The 14,554-nt window shown below is 42.8% G+C and overlaps 1 long non-coding RNA gene across 3 annotated transcripts in view; it reads left to right on the plus strand.

Annotated features, from left to right (window-relative positions):
• Positions 1–14,554, plus strand: part of LOC311598598 — a 512,559-nt gene that overhangs the window by 275,963 nt on the left and 222,042 nt on the right. The window lies entirely within an intron of this gene.

Raw genomic sequence — 14,554 nt, forward strand, 5'->3', positions numbered from 1 at the left:
CAGAATATGCTATCTTTCAAAGAGTTTGCTTTTTGAAGCAGAAGATCCACTTTTAATTACATTTCTTTTTTTTCTTAATTCAAGTTAATATCAAAATTATATCTCCCCCCCCCCCCCGATGAGCTTATGGCATCTGCTAGCAAAGTAGGCCACAAGGAGGTGGGTGTCGGGAGGAAGGAAGGCTGGGATGATAAAACAAGACAATGCTGTCTTCAGAGACCAGAGCTTTCCTTAATCTCTCATTTTCATGGAAGGAGGCAAAGGAAAAGAGGAGAAAGTTGAGAAGAAGAAACACCTACATTGAGCCTTCCTTAATTCTTGGGGAATAAATTTGATTTTCCGCCTCAGCCAGATTTTATATTGGCTTTCATTTTCCCTCACACTGCTAGTTGAAAGATTATTGCACTGACCAAGACTCTAGCTTCTCCAAGCAACGATTTATCAGAGAGCCAAGTGTGTGCATGTGTCTATAATACACTTTAGAAACCTAAGATGGGAGCACCGCCTTCAGAATCCTCCAGGGAGAAGTGATTTTTCCTTGCCAGTCAAGCACAGCAGACAGCGTAGAGGAAGTGCTATTTGGTGAGGCTTGAGAAAGTGCAGAACTTGAACATTTAGAACTCTGGGGTGCATGCGGGGGGGGGGGGGGGGGCGGAAAAGAACGCGATGTAAGAGGGATAGAAGCGAGCAAAGTCACAAACTGAAGGGGACACTTTGCCCGCGTTCACAAAGATCATGCATGGCAGATGATGGTAAATGGAAACTTATGACATTGAAGAAGAGAAAATAAGTGAGGTAGACTGGGGCTAGATTCTAGAGGGCCTTGGGAAATCAGTTGAAAAGTTAGATCTTGGGGTTGGGGAGATGTCTCAGCAGCTAGAAGCACTTTCTGCAATTGCAGAAGACCCGAGTTCAATTCCCAGCACCCACACAATGGTTCTTAACCATCTATAACTCCAGTTCCAGAGGATCCAATGCCCTCTTCTGGTCTGTACCCGGAACGCATTCATGCCAGCAAATATTTAAAATTTATATTTAAATATATAAATATTTAAAATTTTATATTAAAATATTTTTTTTTTTAAGAATTAAAAAGAAGTTAGATGCTACCCTAGGGAGATGACTCCGATGGATAGAATTCTTGTTGTGTAAGCCTGAGGGGCTGAATTAAATTCTGAGCACCCCTGGAAAAAAAAACTCTGAGTGCAGCAGTACATGACTGTAACCCCAACATGGGGAAGGCGGAGGCAGGAGGATCCTTGAGGCTCATTGGCCAGTCAGGCTAGCTGACCTAGTGAGCTCCAATTTCAATGAAAGACACTGTCAAAAAAAAAAAAAGTAGCGAGCGGAGAACAATTGGGAAAGGCACCCAGTGTTGGCCTCTGGCCTCCACACAAAAGCACACACGCGTGCACGTGCATGCGTGTGCACACACACAAAATTCAGTCTTTTTTCTGGAGACGGTGGAGCCCACTGACTGTGTGCAGGAGAGTGACTTGACCTAGGGTTTGGAAAAGAACATTCCCAATATCCAGTCAGAATTTGGAGGTGGAAAGGCAGATTGAGACAAGCTGAGAAAAAGAGGCCTTCACCCCATGCTTTTAGGCATGACTGATCTGTCACCACCCCGACTATTGGAGGTATGGCACTAGCTGAGGGCTTTCTGAGGGCATTTATTTAATGGCATGCCAGTGGCATTTACTCATCAAACCAAAAAGCCATTGGGCCAGAAATAGGGGTTTTGGTTACTTCCCCAGACAGGATGCAGTTTGGGTGATTATACACATGATTCATCGAGGTCGGGAAACAAATCTTGCACAAACACAAGCCCCTCCCCTCTAAGCACAGTGACTCATGGCTTCTTCAGTTTGGTCTATGGGCGGCTCGGGAGTCCAGGCAGCATCTGAGCTATAATGTTCAGTCATAAATCTGTAACATTCGTAATTATAAGAGAAGCGTTTCTCCCCATCCTCTCAGATGTCAGAAGCAGGCATTTATTAAATGCTTACTATTTTAACACAAAGGATGTGATGCTATGAAACGTAACTCCTGCTACCAAATAAACTCTGCGGTTTATTTGGTAAAATGGACATAGTGATAACAGCAATGTGAGTGTCCCACAAGTATTCTAGAGGCTCCTAAGCTATACTAATGGCTCAGAGGAAAGATTTGCAACCGCTATAGAAAGGATATGAAAGCGAGTCGTACCAAACGTGATTCTTTACTTGACAGTTGAGCAAGTTGATATCAGGTGCTTTCTGTGGCCTGGGTGTGGTTGTAGGCCTGACGCTTGACACCTTGGTAGAACTTCCATTCTAGCCAGAGGACTCAATAAAGATAGCAAGAACCAACCAAACAGCCTCTTCTCACAAAGGGATGGTTCAGAGAACAGGGGCTAGCCCCTCGTTTCCAGAAAGAAGAAATGTGTGCCAAGGTCAAGAAACCAGCCTTTTGGGAGTGAGTAGAGAAAGAAGCGTCATATGAGGGATACCCAGTGTGATAAGAGGGCTTCTTGTAGCTTCTTGACACTGATTGATTGATGGGGGGGATACATGCATATGCCATGCCTTGCCTGTGGAAGTCAGAGGGCAACTTGGGGACTGAACACGGACCCTCAGGCTTGGCAGCAAGTGTCTTTGCCTTCTGAGCCAGCTTGCTGACCAACAAAGCTTATTAAAATGTCTAACATATTTTGAGTAAATTTCCCTGACTTTCTTTGACTTGAGTGCATGAAAGACATAGGAGGAATATTCCGTGTGTATGTATATATACATGCATATATGTGTGTGTATGTGTGTGTGTATGTGTGTGTGTGTGTGTGTGTATGTGTGTGTGTGTGCGCGCGCGCTCATATTTTTGTATGTGTGGCACTGAGGATCAAACCCTGGATACAGATGTAAGATTTGCCATACATCTGTATCCCTTGTTTTTGTTTTTGTGTTATTGTGTGTTTGAGATCCGTCTTCGTTACATGTATCAAGCTAGCCTGGGATTCGTGATCCTTTTGTCTTTGCCTCCTGATTGCTGTGAGTACAGGCATGCCCTGTCAGCCTGGCCAACACAGAAGTCATTCTTATCTGAAGACGCATAGCTAGGGGTCCCCAAACACCGTGACTCTGCAGTTTCCATCAGGCAAGCAGAGTCAGTGATCAGGACTCGGTGTGCTCATTGATAATTTTTCTGTGACTGCTCTGTACTCACTTTGCGTCTTGAAGATTTAAAAAAAGGGAAAAACTATGACACAGACACACTTTGCTTAAATAGTATTCAGGTCAAGCTCTTGAGCAGGCGACTCTGGCTTGGAGGTCGGATTTGATTCGCATTTTATCAGGCTATCTAAAATAACCGGGTCACGAGGTGGTTACTGGCAGGGTCCTCACTGGGATGGGGTTTGACCTACATAGGAAGAGAAGCAGGACAGGAATTGTTCGTCAGCTCCTCACAGACTTACAGAAATCCAGTCTGAAAGACTGCAGGATCACAAAGCTGGGAGACGCTCCATGTGACCTAACGTGATCCTGGTACCTGCCTCTGGGCAAGATATATGCCTGTCTGGAAAGTTAATAAAAATTCCAGAACTCATTATTTTAACAAATGCTTTAAAACATATCTATTCTGAATACTGTAAATCTCTCTGGGGGTAGTGATGCCGTCTAGCCTTGGGCAAAACAACTTTGTACCTCCTCTCAATGGTAGGGCTCAGAACCTATAGCATATTCCTTTCAGATACTTAGTGAGAGAGAGAGAGAAAAATAATTGTCTTTGGTGCATATTTTACATTTTCAAAAAATAGCCAAAGTGTCATATTCAATTGACCCATCTAATGTGGCCATTTTATTTATTAAAAATGAATTTAAATGTAGCTAGAAAATTGTGAGTGGATGTTTTCATTTGCATCATGACTGGTTTAAAAAAGACTTACCAGAAATTATAAAAATAATAAGTTCACATCCTCCAGATGGCTAACGTGAACTTGAGGTACATGAATGCTGGGAAATTGTGCTACTTCTTGCTCTACCGGGTAAGTTGCTTAAGGCCAAGAAGAATGCTTCGTTTGTCTCCACACAGCTTACTCCAGAGGCTGATGCATGCTGGGCTAAGTTGTTGAGCAAATTAAAAAACAATGAAGTCATTACTTTGTGGTCATAGCATGAATTTTTTTTGTCTATTTCCATGTTTTTTTCCCCTTCACCAAATATAAATCCCATGATTACCTTGAGACTAACTAGCTGGCAGAAAATAAGAAAAGCGGTCTTAGGGATAGCGTTTGGATATAGATAGATTGTTGGGGGTAGGATGGGAGGCAATGGGATAGGCATGCAAGCCTCTGTCTCTATCTTTAAATGGAGAGACTGAGCCACATGATGGTGTCTGGGTTAGGGTTTCTGTTGCTGTGATAAACACAGTGACCAAAAACAACATAGGGAGGAAGTGCTCTATTTCATCTTGCACCTTGAAGTCTGTTGCTGAAGGAACTGCCTGTTTAGGCAGGAACTCAAGGCAGAACCTGGAGGCAGGAGTTGAAGCAGAGACCCTGGAGAAACACTGCTTACTAGCTTGCTTTCTTAGAGCACTCAGGACCACCAGCCCGGGGATGGTATCATCCACAGGGAACTGGGCCCTGCCACATCAATCTTCCCTCAAAAAGCACGCCCACACAGGCCAATCTCAGGAAGGGACTTCCTCAGTGAGATTCCTTCTCCTCAAATGACTCTAGATTGTTTCAAGTTGACACAAAGCGAAGCAGTACAATAGAGAAGGATCCATTGGAGGGATCCAGTCTCAAGCAGACCCTTTGGTCCATCGGTGTGTGTATGTAGTGTGAGATGTTATTTGTAAGGTCTTGTTCGAGTTGGCTAGGATCCTGTGTTTGTTAAGTATAAGTCAGATTAAAAACCCAAACTCCAAGAAGACATGGGGTACACCAGGCTCCAAAAACTACCTGAACCAAAGACTGTGACCCTTCCTTTTACCTCATCCTTTGTCTCTATCTCTATCCAAGCCCCCACCCCTGACCCTGACCTCCCCAACCCTCAACCCCTGCTTCCCTCCCCCACTGCAAACTCTGCCCTCAGATCTACTCCCTCCAGAAGCTAGAAAAACATAAAAGCCTCCGGGAGGTCTGGTGTCCCAGCAAATGCAGAGGGCGTGATGGGCCATGCTATTAGAACCAGCAGCCTGGGTGGAGAGAGGCTTGGTTCCTCCACGGAAAGTCCACGTACACAATACCGCGCTGCCAGAGCCTGCCTTCCCCCCCCCCCCCTTTCCTGCCCACATACTCCTCTCAGCTCTGTGAACATTATCTGCTGACTTCCCACTCTTCTTTCAAGACTTTGTTCAGTTCCGCTCTCCGAGGCCTCACTGTGGGAATAGCACTCCTCTTCTTATCTCTGCTTCCGAAGTACCTTGAAGCCACTGATGTGTGGGAAGCATACCTTGCCATGGTCTCCTTCCATGTTGTTCTCCCCTGTAAGACTCGCAACTCTTTAAAGCTGCTGGCTGCCTCGATTGGTTTCATGTCCCCTTTTTATGTGTGCATTTCTCAGTCGCTAGCTTCTGGGGATGTAAGGGAAGGAGCCTAAAACTCCTGTTCTCAAGCTGACCGAAGTCAAGCAGGAAATAGATGACAATAGATACTTAAAGTGTGTGCAACAGAACACAGCACCGGTGCTACAGGAACACTCAGCTGAGCACTCTTTTTTTTTTTTCCTGATCAATGGTATTCAAGGCTGGAGAGTTTCGAGGGGTGGAAGGGAGCCTCCCTTGGCCTGTTCTGAGAACTGAATGTATATGGGGCTGGGAGATGGGACATTCGCTTGGGTAAGAGCAGCACATGAGAGGGTTGTGGGATACACAAGGCCAGAACTGTATGTTCAAATAGAAAAAAAAAAAAAGAAGTCCATAAAAAAATTTAATAACAGTTCCCAACATGATACTAATTTTCTAGCACAATGTACTAGGAGATAGAAAAATGGTTAGACTATTCATGAGCTTACCCTGGAAATCTCACAAGGCAGGCAGGCTTTGCCTTGCTTCATGACAAGCTAAATCTCAAGCCTGAGTCTGGGCTTTGATCTCATTCTGCCAGGGATTACACTGGTGATAATTTTTTTCCCTCCCTAATCTCAACATCATGATCTGAAGACACTAGGATATGTCTCACAGTTACCTGGAAGATGAAAAGAGATGCAATATTTATGTTAATTTGACTTATTGGCCAAAATTGTGGCTAATGTCATTACAAAATGTACAATATATCAGTGTGTTAACCACATATTTTATACCTGTTTGACTCTGAGGACCTGGTAGCCTGATGGCCATGTGATGCATTACGAATTTTTCAAGTGGTTTGGGTACTGGGTTTAAGGTGTATGTACTTCCTGTGAAGAAAAGTGCACCATTGTAGACAGAAGATTTAACCACAGATTTCCTCTCCCTAAAACTCCAACAGGCACATTGTCCCCTTGGGCATCTATATTCTCCCCATCACCCATGATAAAAGACATTGCGGCATTATAAAGTCATTCCTACTGGTGGTCGTACAGAGAAGTACAATTCCATTGTATTAGGTGAGCCTTAGATCAGGTATGGGGGAGACCATGGAGCACCATCCAAGGAACCGAGAGGAATGGGAGCTCTTTTCAGTGTGTGTCAAGGGTTGTGGGTGGAACGCAGTAGGTGTAGTAGACATGTGCACTCAGGAACATGGCACAACCTTTCCCTCCCATGCTTCTTTAGTTCTGTAGAGTCCTTATGAGGAGAGTACCCACCTTGTCCCTCCTCATACTCTGACACCAGAACTATAGTGGAGAAGGACGCCATTGTTCTTCAGTGCCATGAGGGTGGCGCTGAAAAGTGCGCCACGAGATATTTAAAAAGTCCTCCCTCATTCCTGTTCACCTTCTACCCCAGATACTCTTTAGCAGAGGGCCAGACTTCCCAGCCAAAGACCCAGCCTGTTGGTAGTTCCCATATCTATTTATTTTTTCCATCCTTCTCGCTCTTGTGCTACTAGGAATTTGTCTTTCTAGACATTATGAAGGCAGGGAGAGAGCATGCTTCCTTTCCTGGAGCCAAGATCAATGAGGTGTTTTTGTGTAGGTGCCACAAAATCAGAAGCTATTCTATAACAGACAAGCTTGGGAAATGCTGGCCATGTCCCCCTAGTACACAAGACTCACGGAAGTTCAGCTAAGGATGCAAGATGAAATAGTTGCGGTCTTAAACCCCCCTTCCCCCCTAGTTTTTAATGAATCATGTTAATTCACTCATGAATAACTTCAGAACTTTATTTCAGAGTACTGGGGAACAGTTTGAAATCCTCTTAATTCCTAGCTGGTAGGAAAATATGATTATTTTACTCTATTTTTTGTTAGTTCTCTGAGATTTTTCTAATGTATTTTGTTCATGTTCGTTTCCTTCCCCTGACCATGAGATCCATCCTTGCCCCTACCAGCTCTACTTTGTGTCCTCTTTAAAACATTTTTTTTCCAAATCCATTAAGTATAATTTGTGCTCTCCGTTGGATGTGAGACCTTCCACTAGAATGTGCTCAACTCACCAACTTACCTTCCTTCTCTCGGTGCCTATCAGTTGCCAATATCTCCTTAACTAAGAGTGGGACTTCATGCTTTACCCTCCTCATTTTCAGATTTTACATGTATCAGGTTCGCGCAGGTACTGTTCAGGTTGTCTCAACAGCGGTGAGTCAATATTTGCGACTCTTCTGCTGTGTCCAGAAAACAGCTTTCTTGTAGTGACCTACCACTACTATCTCTTACAGTCTTTTTTGTGTTCCCTTCCATAATGATTCCCCAAGCCTTAGGAGGAACATGTACAATACAGATGTCTTGCTTAGAGCTGAGTATTCTATAGTCTCTTGTTCTCTGTACGTTGACCACTTGTGGGTCTCTGTGTTGCTCTCCATCTCCTGCAAAAAGAAGCTTCCCCGGTGAAGGCTGAGAGGCCTCTTCATTGATGAGTATAACCATGAGTCATCAGGAGTCCGTTTAGTCGAGTAACAGAGTCGATTCTACCAGATGCCACAGGCTAACAGATTAAAAAGCCCAGTGCTAGGATTGGGGCGACTCTTCTGAAGTCATTGGACAATGAGGTCCCATAGACCTCGTCAAACCTTAGAGGCCATGAGAAACACAGCTCTCCCTGATGCCTGAGCACACGAGTGCTGTTTCTGAAGGCCGAGTGCCACGCTTTCAGGGAAACCAAAGTAGAATATGGTTTGGGTGTAAACTGCCAAAATCTGAGTTCGTGTAACCAGTAAAGCTCTGTCTCCAAGACTACACTTTAAAAATTCTTTCCTTCCTATTCTGCTGGATAAATTGCAAGGAAAATCCCTAGAAAAACGTCGAAATTGAGACGTCCCTTCCATCCCTTCTGCCCCTTTGCATTTCCTTATAATGAGGGTGTGTAGATTTGATTTATAACTTCTCGAGTTTGCATTTGATGGGACCCACTGGAAGCGTACTAGCCGAGAGAGTCATCACTAGGAGCATTTAGTGGAAGCTCAGAAAAAGTCTCTGTACTGGAGCATCCCCACTCAGTGCTTGCATTACCTTTTCTTTCCACGGATCGTCAGAGTACCTTTTTCCCTCCCACAAAATAGCTAGGGAGGTATCAGGGGACAGGGCCAGCTCTAGTCACCATCATGTCATTTTTACCTCTTCCATAAGGAGCTTTTCCCTCTTAGTCAGCTTTCTTCTCCAATCTCCCCTTTTCCTAGAATCTCCCCCCACCCCAGAACATATTCAGTTCACAATACACTGTAGTTCCTGTTGTGTCCCAAGGCTGCGCCCAAAGCATGAGCTGTGCCGAGTACACATTGGTTCTCTGAGCTGATTTCAGAGTGATTGACGTGCAGTGAGCATAAGGAGATGTGTTTTATGTTTATATGACCAGAATGTGCCTCGGCTGAGGTCAGATCTCAGATCAAGCACATCGTTAACCTGTATGGTCTTGATCATATCATTTACTTTTTCTAAGTGTTTTCTTGTACACGTCACGAAGATGTTGGTGTTTTGGCCCTTTCAAGGACTAAATGAGGAATCAGAAAGTTTGTATTCTGGTATCCGATAGCTGGAGACTTGAACCCCAGTGTGTGCCTTACTTATTACATCATCTTGAGGAAATTCACTCACCACTCTGAGCCTCACTCCCATAAAGGGACTTACTTCATGGAGCTACTTAGATTTAGTGAAACACTATGTGGGAAACTTAAAGTGGAACCTGAATTCTGGTGAGCTCTCAATTAATGTATAAACTATTACTTTAGAAGGGCAAGCAGCACGTCTTTTGCCAGTGGGCCTAGACTGACTGTTGCTCTTCCTTCTGTTGCTCTCCCTTCTGTTGCTCTCCAGCGTTAGAACGTCAGTGAGGCAGCTCCATGTTGCAGGTGCAGGTCTGTTGGTTAAAAGGATTTTATGTGGAGCCCCCATTCAGTGCTTGGTGTTCTGCTCTCTTACGTGACACCAAGACCTTTTGGAGGAAAGTCTTCTTGGGAAGAAAACAAATGCTCTTTTAAAAAGCTTATGTGTTCCAAGCATGGGTTAGAGACTTTTTTTTTTAATTGAGCACAGCAGCCATTTTGTGTCATGTTGATCTCCTCAGGATATGAATCAGAGAGAAAGAAGTAAAACCTTGTCCTAGAAAGAAAGGGAACAATTGGCAGAAGGGTTTCCTCTGGTAAGGCAATTTGCACACTTGTCCTTTTCGTAATGAGTCATGGTCTGTGATACATTTCCCAGCAATGTCTAGGAGTTTCCAAATCTGGAGTTGAACACTCCAGCCAGATAAGGGGGAGGAGAAAGAGTCTTATAATCTACCTTGTTGCCACTCAGAGCACTAGAAGGGAATTCAATGGAAATGAGTATCTTACCGCCTTACTTTTAGCCATAGCTTTAAACTCATTAAGAAGGAATTAGCTAATCATGTTTAAACTTACCATTTTCCAATAGCCAACTTCAGTATTCTAGGAAAAAAAATCCAAAAATCTCTCCATCAATCTTCATTTATTTATTTATTTTTAGCCATAACTTAACACTGGCATCCATTTACCTTTTCACTGTTATTGTATTAGCTGACCTAAGTTTGTTTTACAGCAGACTATAACTTTTAAAAAATTGTTAAGGCCCATTGGTTTTTTTCCCTAATAAATAATACCAACTAATTAAAGTCCTCTTGTACCCTATTTGTTCAGGGTATTGGGGACTGCTACCCTGAAGGCATCTCCTAGCTATACTAATAACAGAATAAAAAACACTAATATTTTGCCATCTTCACTGGGGTACGTTCAGAACTTAGCGTCATTTATAGTATATTATAAAAGCTTAAAATGTTAGTTGAATGAGTGAATATGGCCTCTTATCTATAGAGCTTTTAATAATCTTTGATGAGCCTTCATTTCCTCAGAAACCCTCTCTGGGGTGGTCATTTATTTACCTACTTCCCATCCCTACCAATCTTACCTTTAGTTTTATAGCATAACACTGAGGCTTGAACCCAGGGCATCACAAATGCTAAGCAAGCACTCTAAGGCCAACACAGTCCTTATCATTTGAAACCCTTTATCACCAAGATGTCCTCAATCAAATGACTGGTGGCCAGAGTGAGGACATTGGGCAACTTGTGATGAAATCTTTGCTTGCTTGATAGTTTTTTATTGCAGAGATCAATAATATTTATTCTTCCTTTCAATGCTTTTTGGGAGTTCAAGGTCAGCCAAAGATTGATATTACTGATCAAGGAGACAGGGTCTCAGTCATGGGCTCCTTTCAAGGAAAGGGCTGAATTCGATGATTGTAAATCTCCATCCCTAAATCCAGGAACTGGCCATGAGCAGATACTTAACTCATAGTTATTATGTAGAGTTGACATCTACAAAAACACTCAAAGGACGCTGAGACAGAGTTGGGAAGTTGTCCACGACAATGGAGTCTTAGATAGGTTGACTGATCTTTGCCATGTATAAGATGAGGCCCTTGGCTTCATTTAAAGCACTAAGGGGAATTTTAGAGTTCCAGAAAGTAAGGCATTTCAGAATACATATTGTCGAGTGGATAAATTTGCTCCTTAAATAAATAACTCTTCAAATGATGGTGTTCCTGTGAGTAATCAAAGCAAAGAGGCCCTCAGTGACTCACTTGTGGGTCAGCATTTTTAATTAGTAAGTGGTTTTATTTTGTGTGTGACAAATTCTTATAACCCTCAGTTTCCAGGGTTGCTCCCCTCACTTCACATTCCAGTGTGGTCATATTCACTGGTGCAATGAAATTGTCAACCTGAAGGTATGTTAAGAAACGGTTTCTTAAATTTCAGATTCATAAATCTCAACAGGAAGAGCCTGGAGCCAAAAAAACTCAGAAGTGTTGTGAAATCAGTTAAATTAGGCTTCTGGAATATGTGAGCTGTCTACCACTATCATTAATCTGAGGTAGAACACCCAGGCAGAGTTATTTCCCAAAGGTTAGTACACGAGAGAAGTGCATTGAGTCACTGTTGGATGCTGGATGACATAGCAAAGTTATTGCACTTGCCTCTGAAAGCAGTCTGCACCTTAATGTGGCCTGGCAAAGAAAGTCATCGCAAATGTACAGAGGAGCCACTCATTTGTCACTAGTTCGCAAACACAAGCAGACGTCAGACTCACCTGGGAGACTTAGTACAGACATCTGAGCACTGTTCCTGGAGTCACTGATTGCTTACAAGGTGGCTTGGATACCAAGGAATTACTGCTACAACAGGATCACTGAGCTGTGAGATGGCTCAATGGCTGGAAGTGTTTGTTGTATAAGCCAGACAACCTTAGTTGGCTGTTTCCTGGAACCCACAGTGGAAAGAGAGAATCAACTCCTGAAAGTTGTTTTCTGATCTCCAAATGCATGCCCATGACATATGCCACAACATGAGTGTTTGTGCACACACACACACACACACACACACACACACACACACACACACACACACAGAGAGAGAGAGAGAGAGAGAGAGAGAGAGAGAGAGAGAGAGAGAGAGAGAAGAGAGAGAGAGAGAGAGAGAGAATGAATAAGAATATAATTTCAGTAAAAGAACAAGCTGTCAGGTGGTGCTAAACCATGAGAGCAGTCACATATCAACAACATAGTCTACCTTGGTGTTCCTTAAGATGCCAATGCTAAGGGCTGCTTACCACAAAAGAATGAGGTCTTGAGTTCAGATCCCCAGCACCCATGTGGAAAACTGGGAATCCCTGCATGGGAGAAGTGGGACAAGTGGATTCCTAGAAGACCATGGTCAGCAACTGTAGCAGAATCAGTGACACCCAGGTTCACAAAAGACCCTGTCTAAAAACATAAGGTAGAGGACAACTGAGGATGACACTCAACATTGAACGCCACCCTCTACATGGATGTGTGCACACATACATTCCTAATTGCACACATATCCATTCACATCCACATGAGCAAATATATACGTACAACACACATGCATATGATTGCCAATGACAGTAAAAGAAAATGGCCCATAAAACTGGGGCTTTTCTCTGACTTTGTTTTATTCTAAATCAAGCCCTCAGCTTCTTCCTGACTTATTAGAACTCATCAATGTTGTCTGTTCCAAACTCATTCTTTTGTTTGTCATTTGTCTTTTTTTTTATGTTGTTTTGCAACATGGAGTTTCATTTTAAAGCTTAAATGGGTGTGGAACTCATCATATAATCTGAGATGACCTCAGACTCATGGCCAATCCTCCTGCGTCAGCCTCACAAGTACTGGGATTACAGTAGTAAGACACCACATCTTGCTGAAACTTGTCCTTGAGTCAGCTGAACAATCTGTCACCTGAATCTATAAAGCCTGTGTTCCACCTGTGGTGTTTGTCACCAGTGACTTATCTAGGCTACCATCCCTTTCCCAAAAAGCAGGCATATACTCAGGTGTCCTGCTTTATGACCTAAGTGGACAATGGATTATAATTCTCCATTAAGCCCTTTTGGTCAGATTCTTATTTCCCATAGACTCATGCTATTACATTAGGGATTTTCCCGGGAAGCCCATTTCATTGATTAAATACACAGTGCTTGATTTAACAGTATAGGCCTGTGTGAAATAAGAATCTGACTCAAAAGGACAGGATGAGCTAAGGTTTACACTAACCCTTGTTCTTGCTGAACCTGCATCCTAGCAGAGGGAGATAAACAACACACACACACACACACACACACACACACACACACACACACACACCTCACATAAATAATATGTGTTTCTGGTAATAGAGTGTTCTAGTTTGCTTTTCTGTTACTATGATAAATATTCCAACCCAGACCAATGTGAGTAAGAAAGGACTAATTAGGTTTATACTTTCATGTAACAGTCTGTCACTGAGAGATGCCAGGGCAGGACCTTGAGACAGGAACTGAAGCAAAGACCATGGAAGAAAGATGTTCACTGGCTTGTTTCCTCTGGCTCATAGATGACCCCTTGCAAGCATCACTCTGGACAACTCTTCAGTTGAGACTTTCTCTCTCTAGGATATTGTACAAAGTTTGTAGATTGTGTAAAGTTGAAAAGAACAATTAACTAGCAGATGGATGTTGAATTAAAAAAAAAGAAAAGAAAGGAAACTTGAGGTATGTGGTTCAAGACTATGGAGACAGCAGAGAGAGCTGTATGCCTGGGTTCAATTTCACAGGGGTACCATTTGAGCAAAGACCTGAGGAAGGTAAGACCAAAACTTTATGTCTGGGGCAGAGTGTCACAGGCAGAGAAATTATCAGATACCAGAGCCCAAAGTCAGGGATGCACTTGGTACATTAGAATGCAGCAAAGATAACAGTGTGGCTGAAGTAAAGACTGCCAGGGTAAGCTAGTAGCTTTGTAAGTCACTAATAAAGACTTTGATTTTTTAATATGAGTACAGTCAGAGTCATTCTATTGTGTTAAGGAAGAGCCAACTTTTTCAGAGGGATCTGCTGAAATATTATGCTGAAATTAGATTTAGATGGATAAGGATAGAAGCCAGGACACTCTCTCATTCACTAAATCAAGAGATAAAGTATCTCTGGCTTTAGGTTGGCCATTGGAGGTGGTTGCCTGATTCTCCTTACATTTTGAAAGTACAGTTTACCAGGGTTTCTTGGTAGGCTGGATGTAGAGGGTAAGATTAAAAAAACCAAAAGGCCTAGTTGTGGCATCATCTCCTGAAGATATGAAATTGCTATTGATTAAGATGCCTGTAGGATATTAGAATTCTGGCTTCGGACACACTGAGTTTGACATGACTATTAGAGAGCTGATTATAACTATTAATCTTGCTGTGGATTGTGTGTACGTGAAACTATGTGGAGTATTTCTGCATTAAAAGTGCAGATTCAGAGATTGTGAGATGGCTCAGTGTGTAAAGGCACTTGACACCTAGCCTGGCATCCTGAGTGTGATTCCCCAGGATGTACATGGTAGCATAAACTAATTCATGAAAGTTGTTCTCAGACCTACACACCCATGCGCATGTGCAAACACACATAAATAATCATAATAAATAAATAGTGAATAAAATAAAT

The sequence above is a fragment of the Acomys minous genome (assembly GCF_964271855.1).
Source record: "Acomys minous genome assembly, chromosome: 5".
Classification (NCBI taxonomy): Eukaryota; Metazoa; Chordata; class Mammalia; order Rodentia; family Muridae; genus Acomys; species Acomys minous.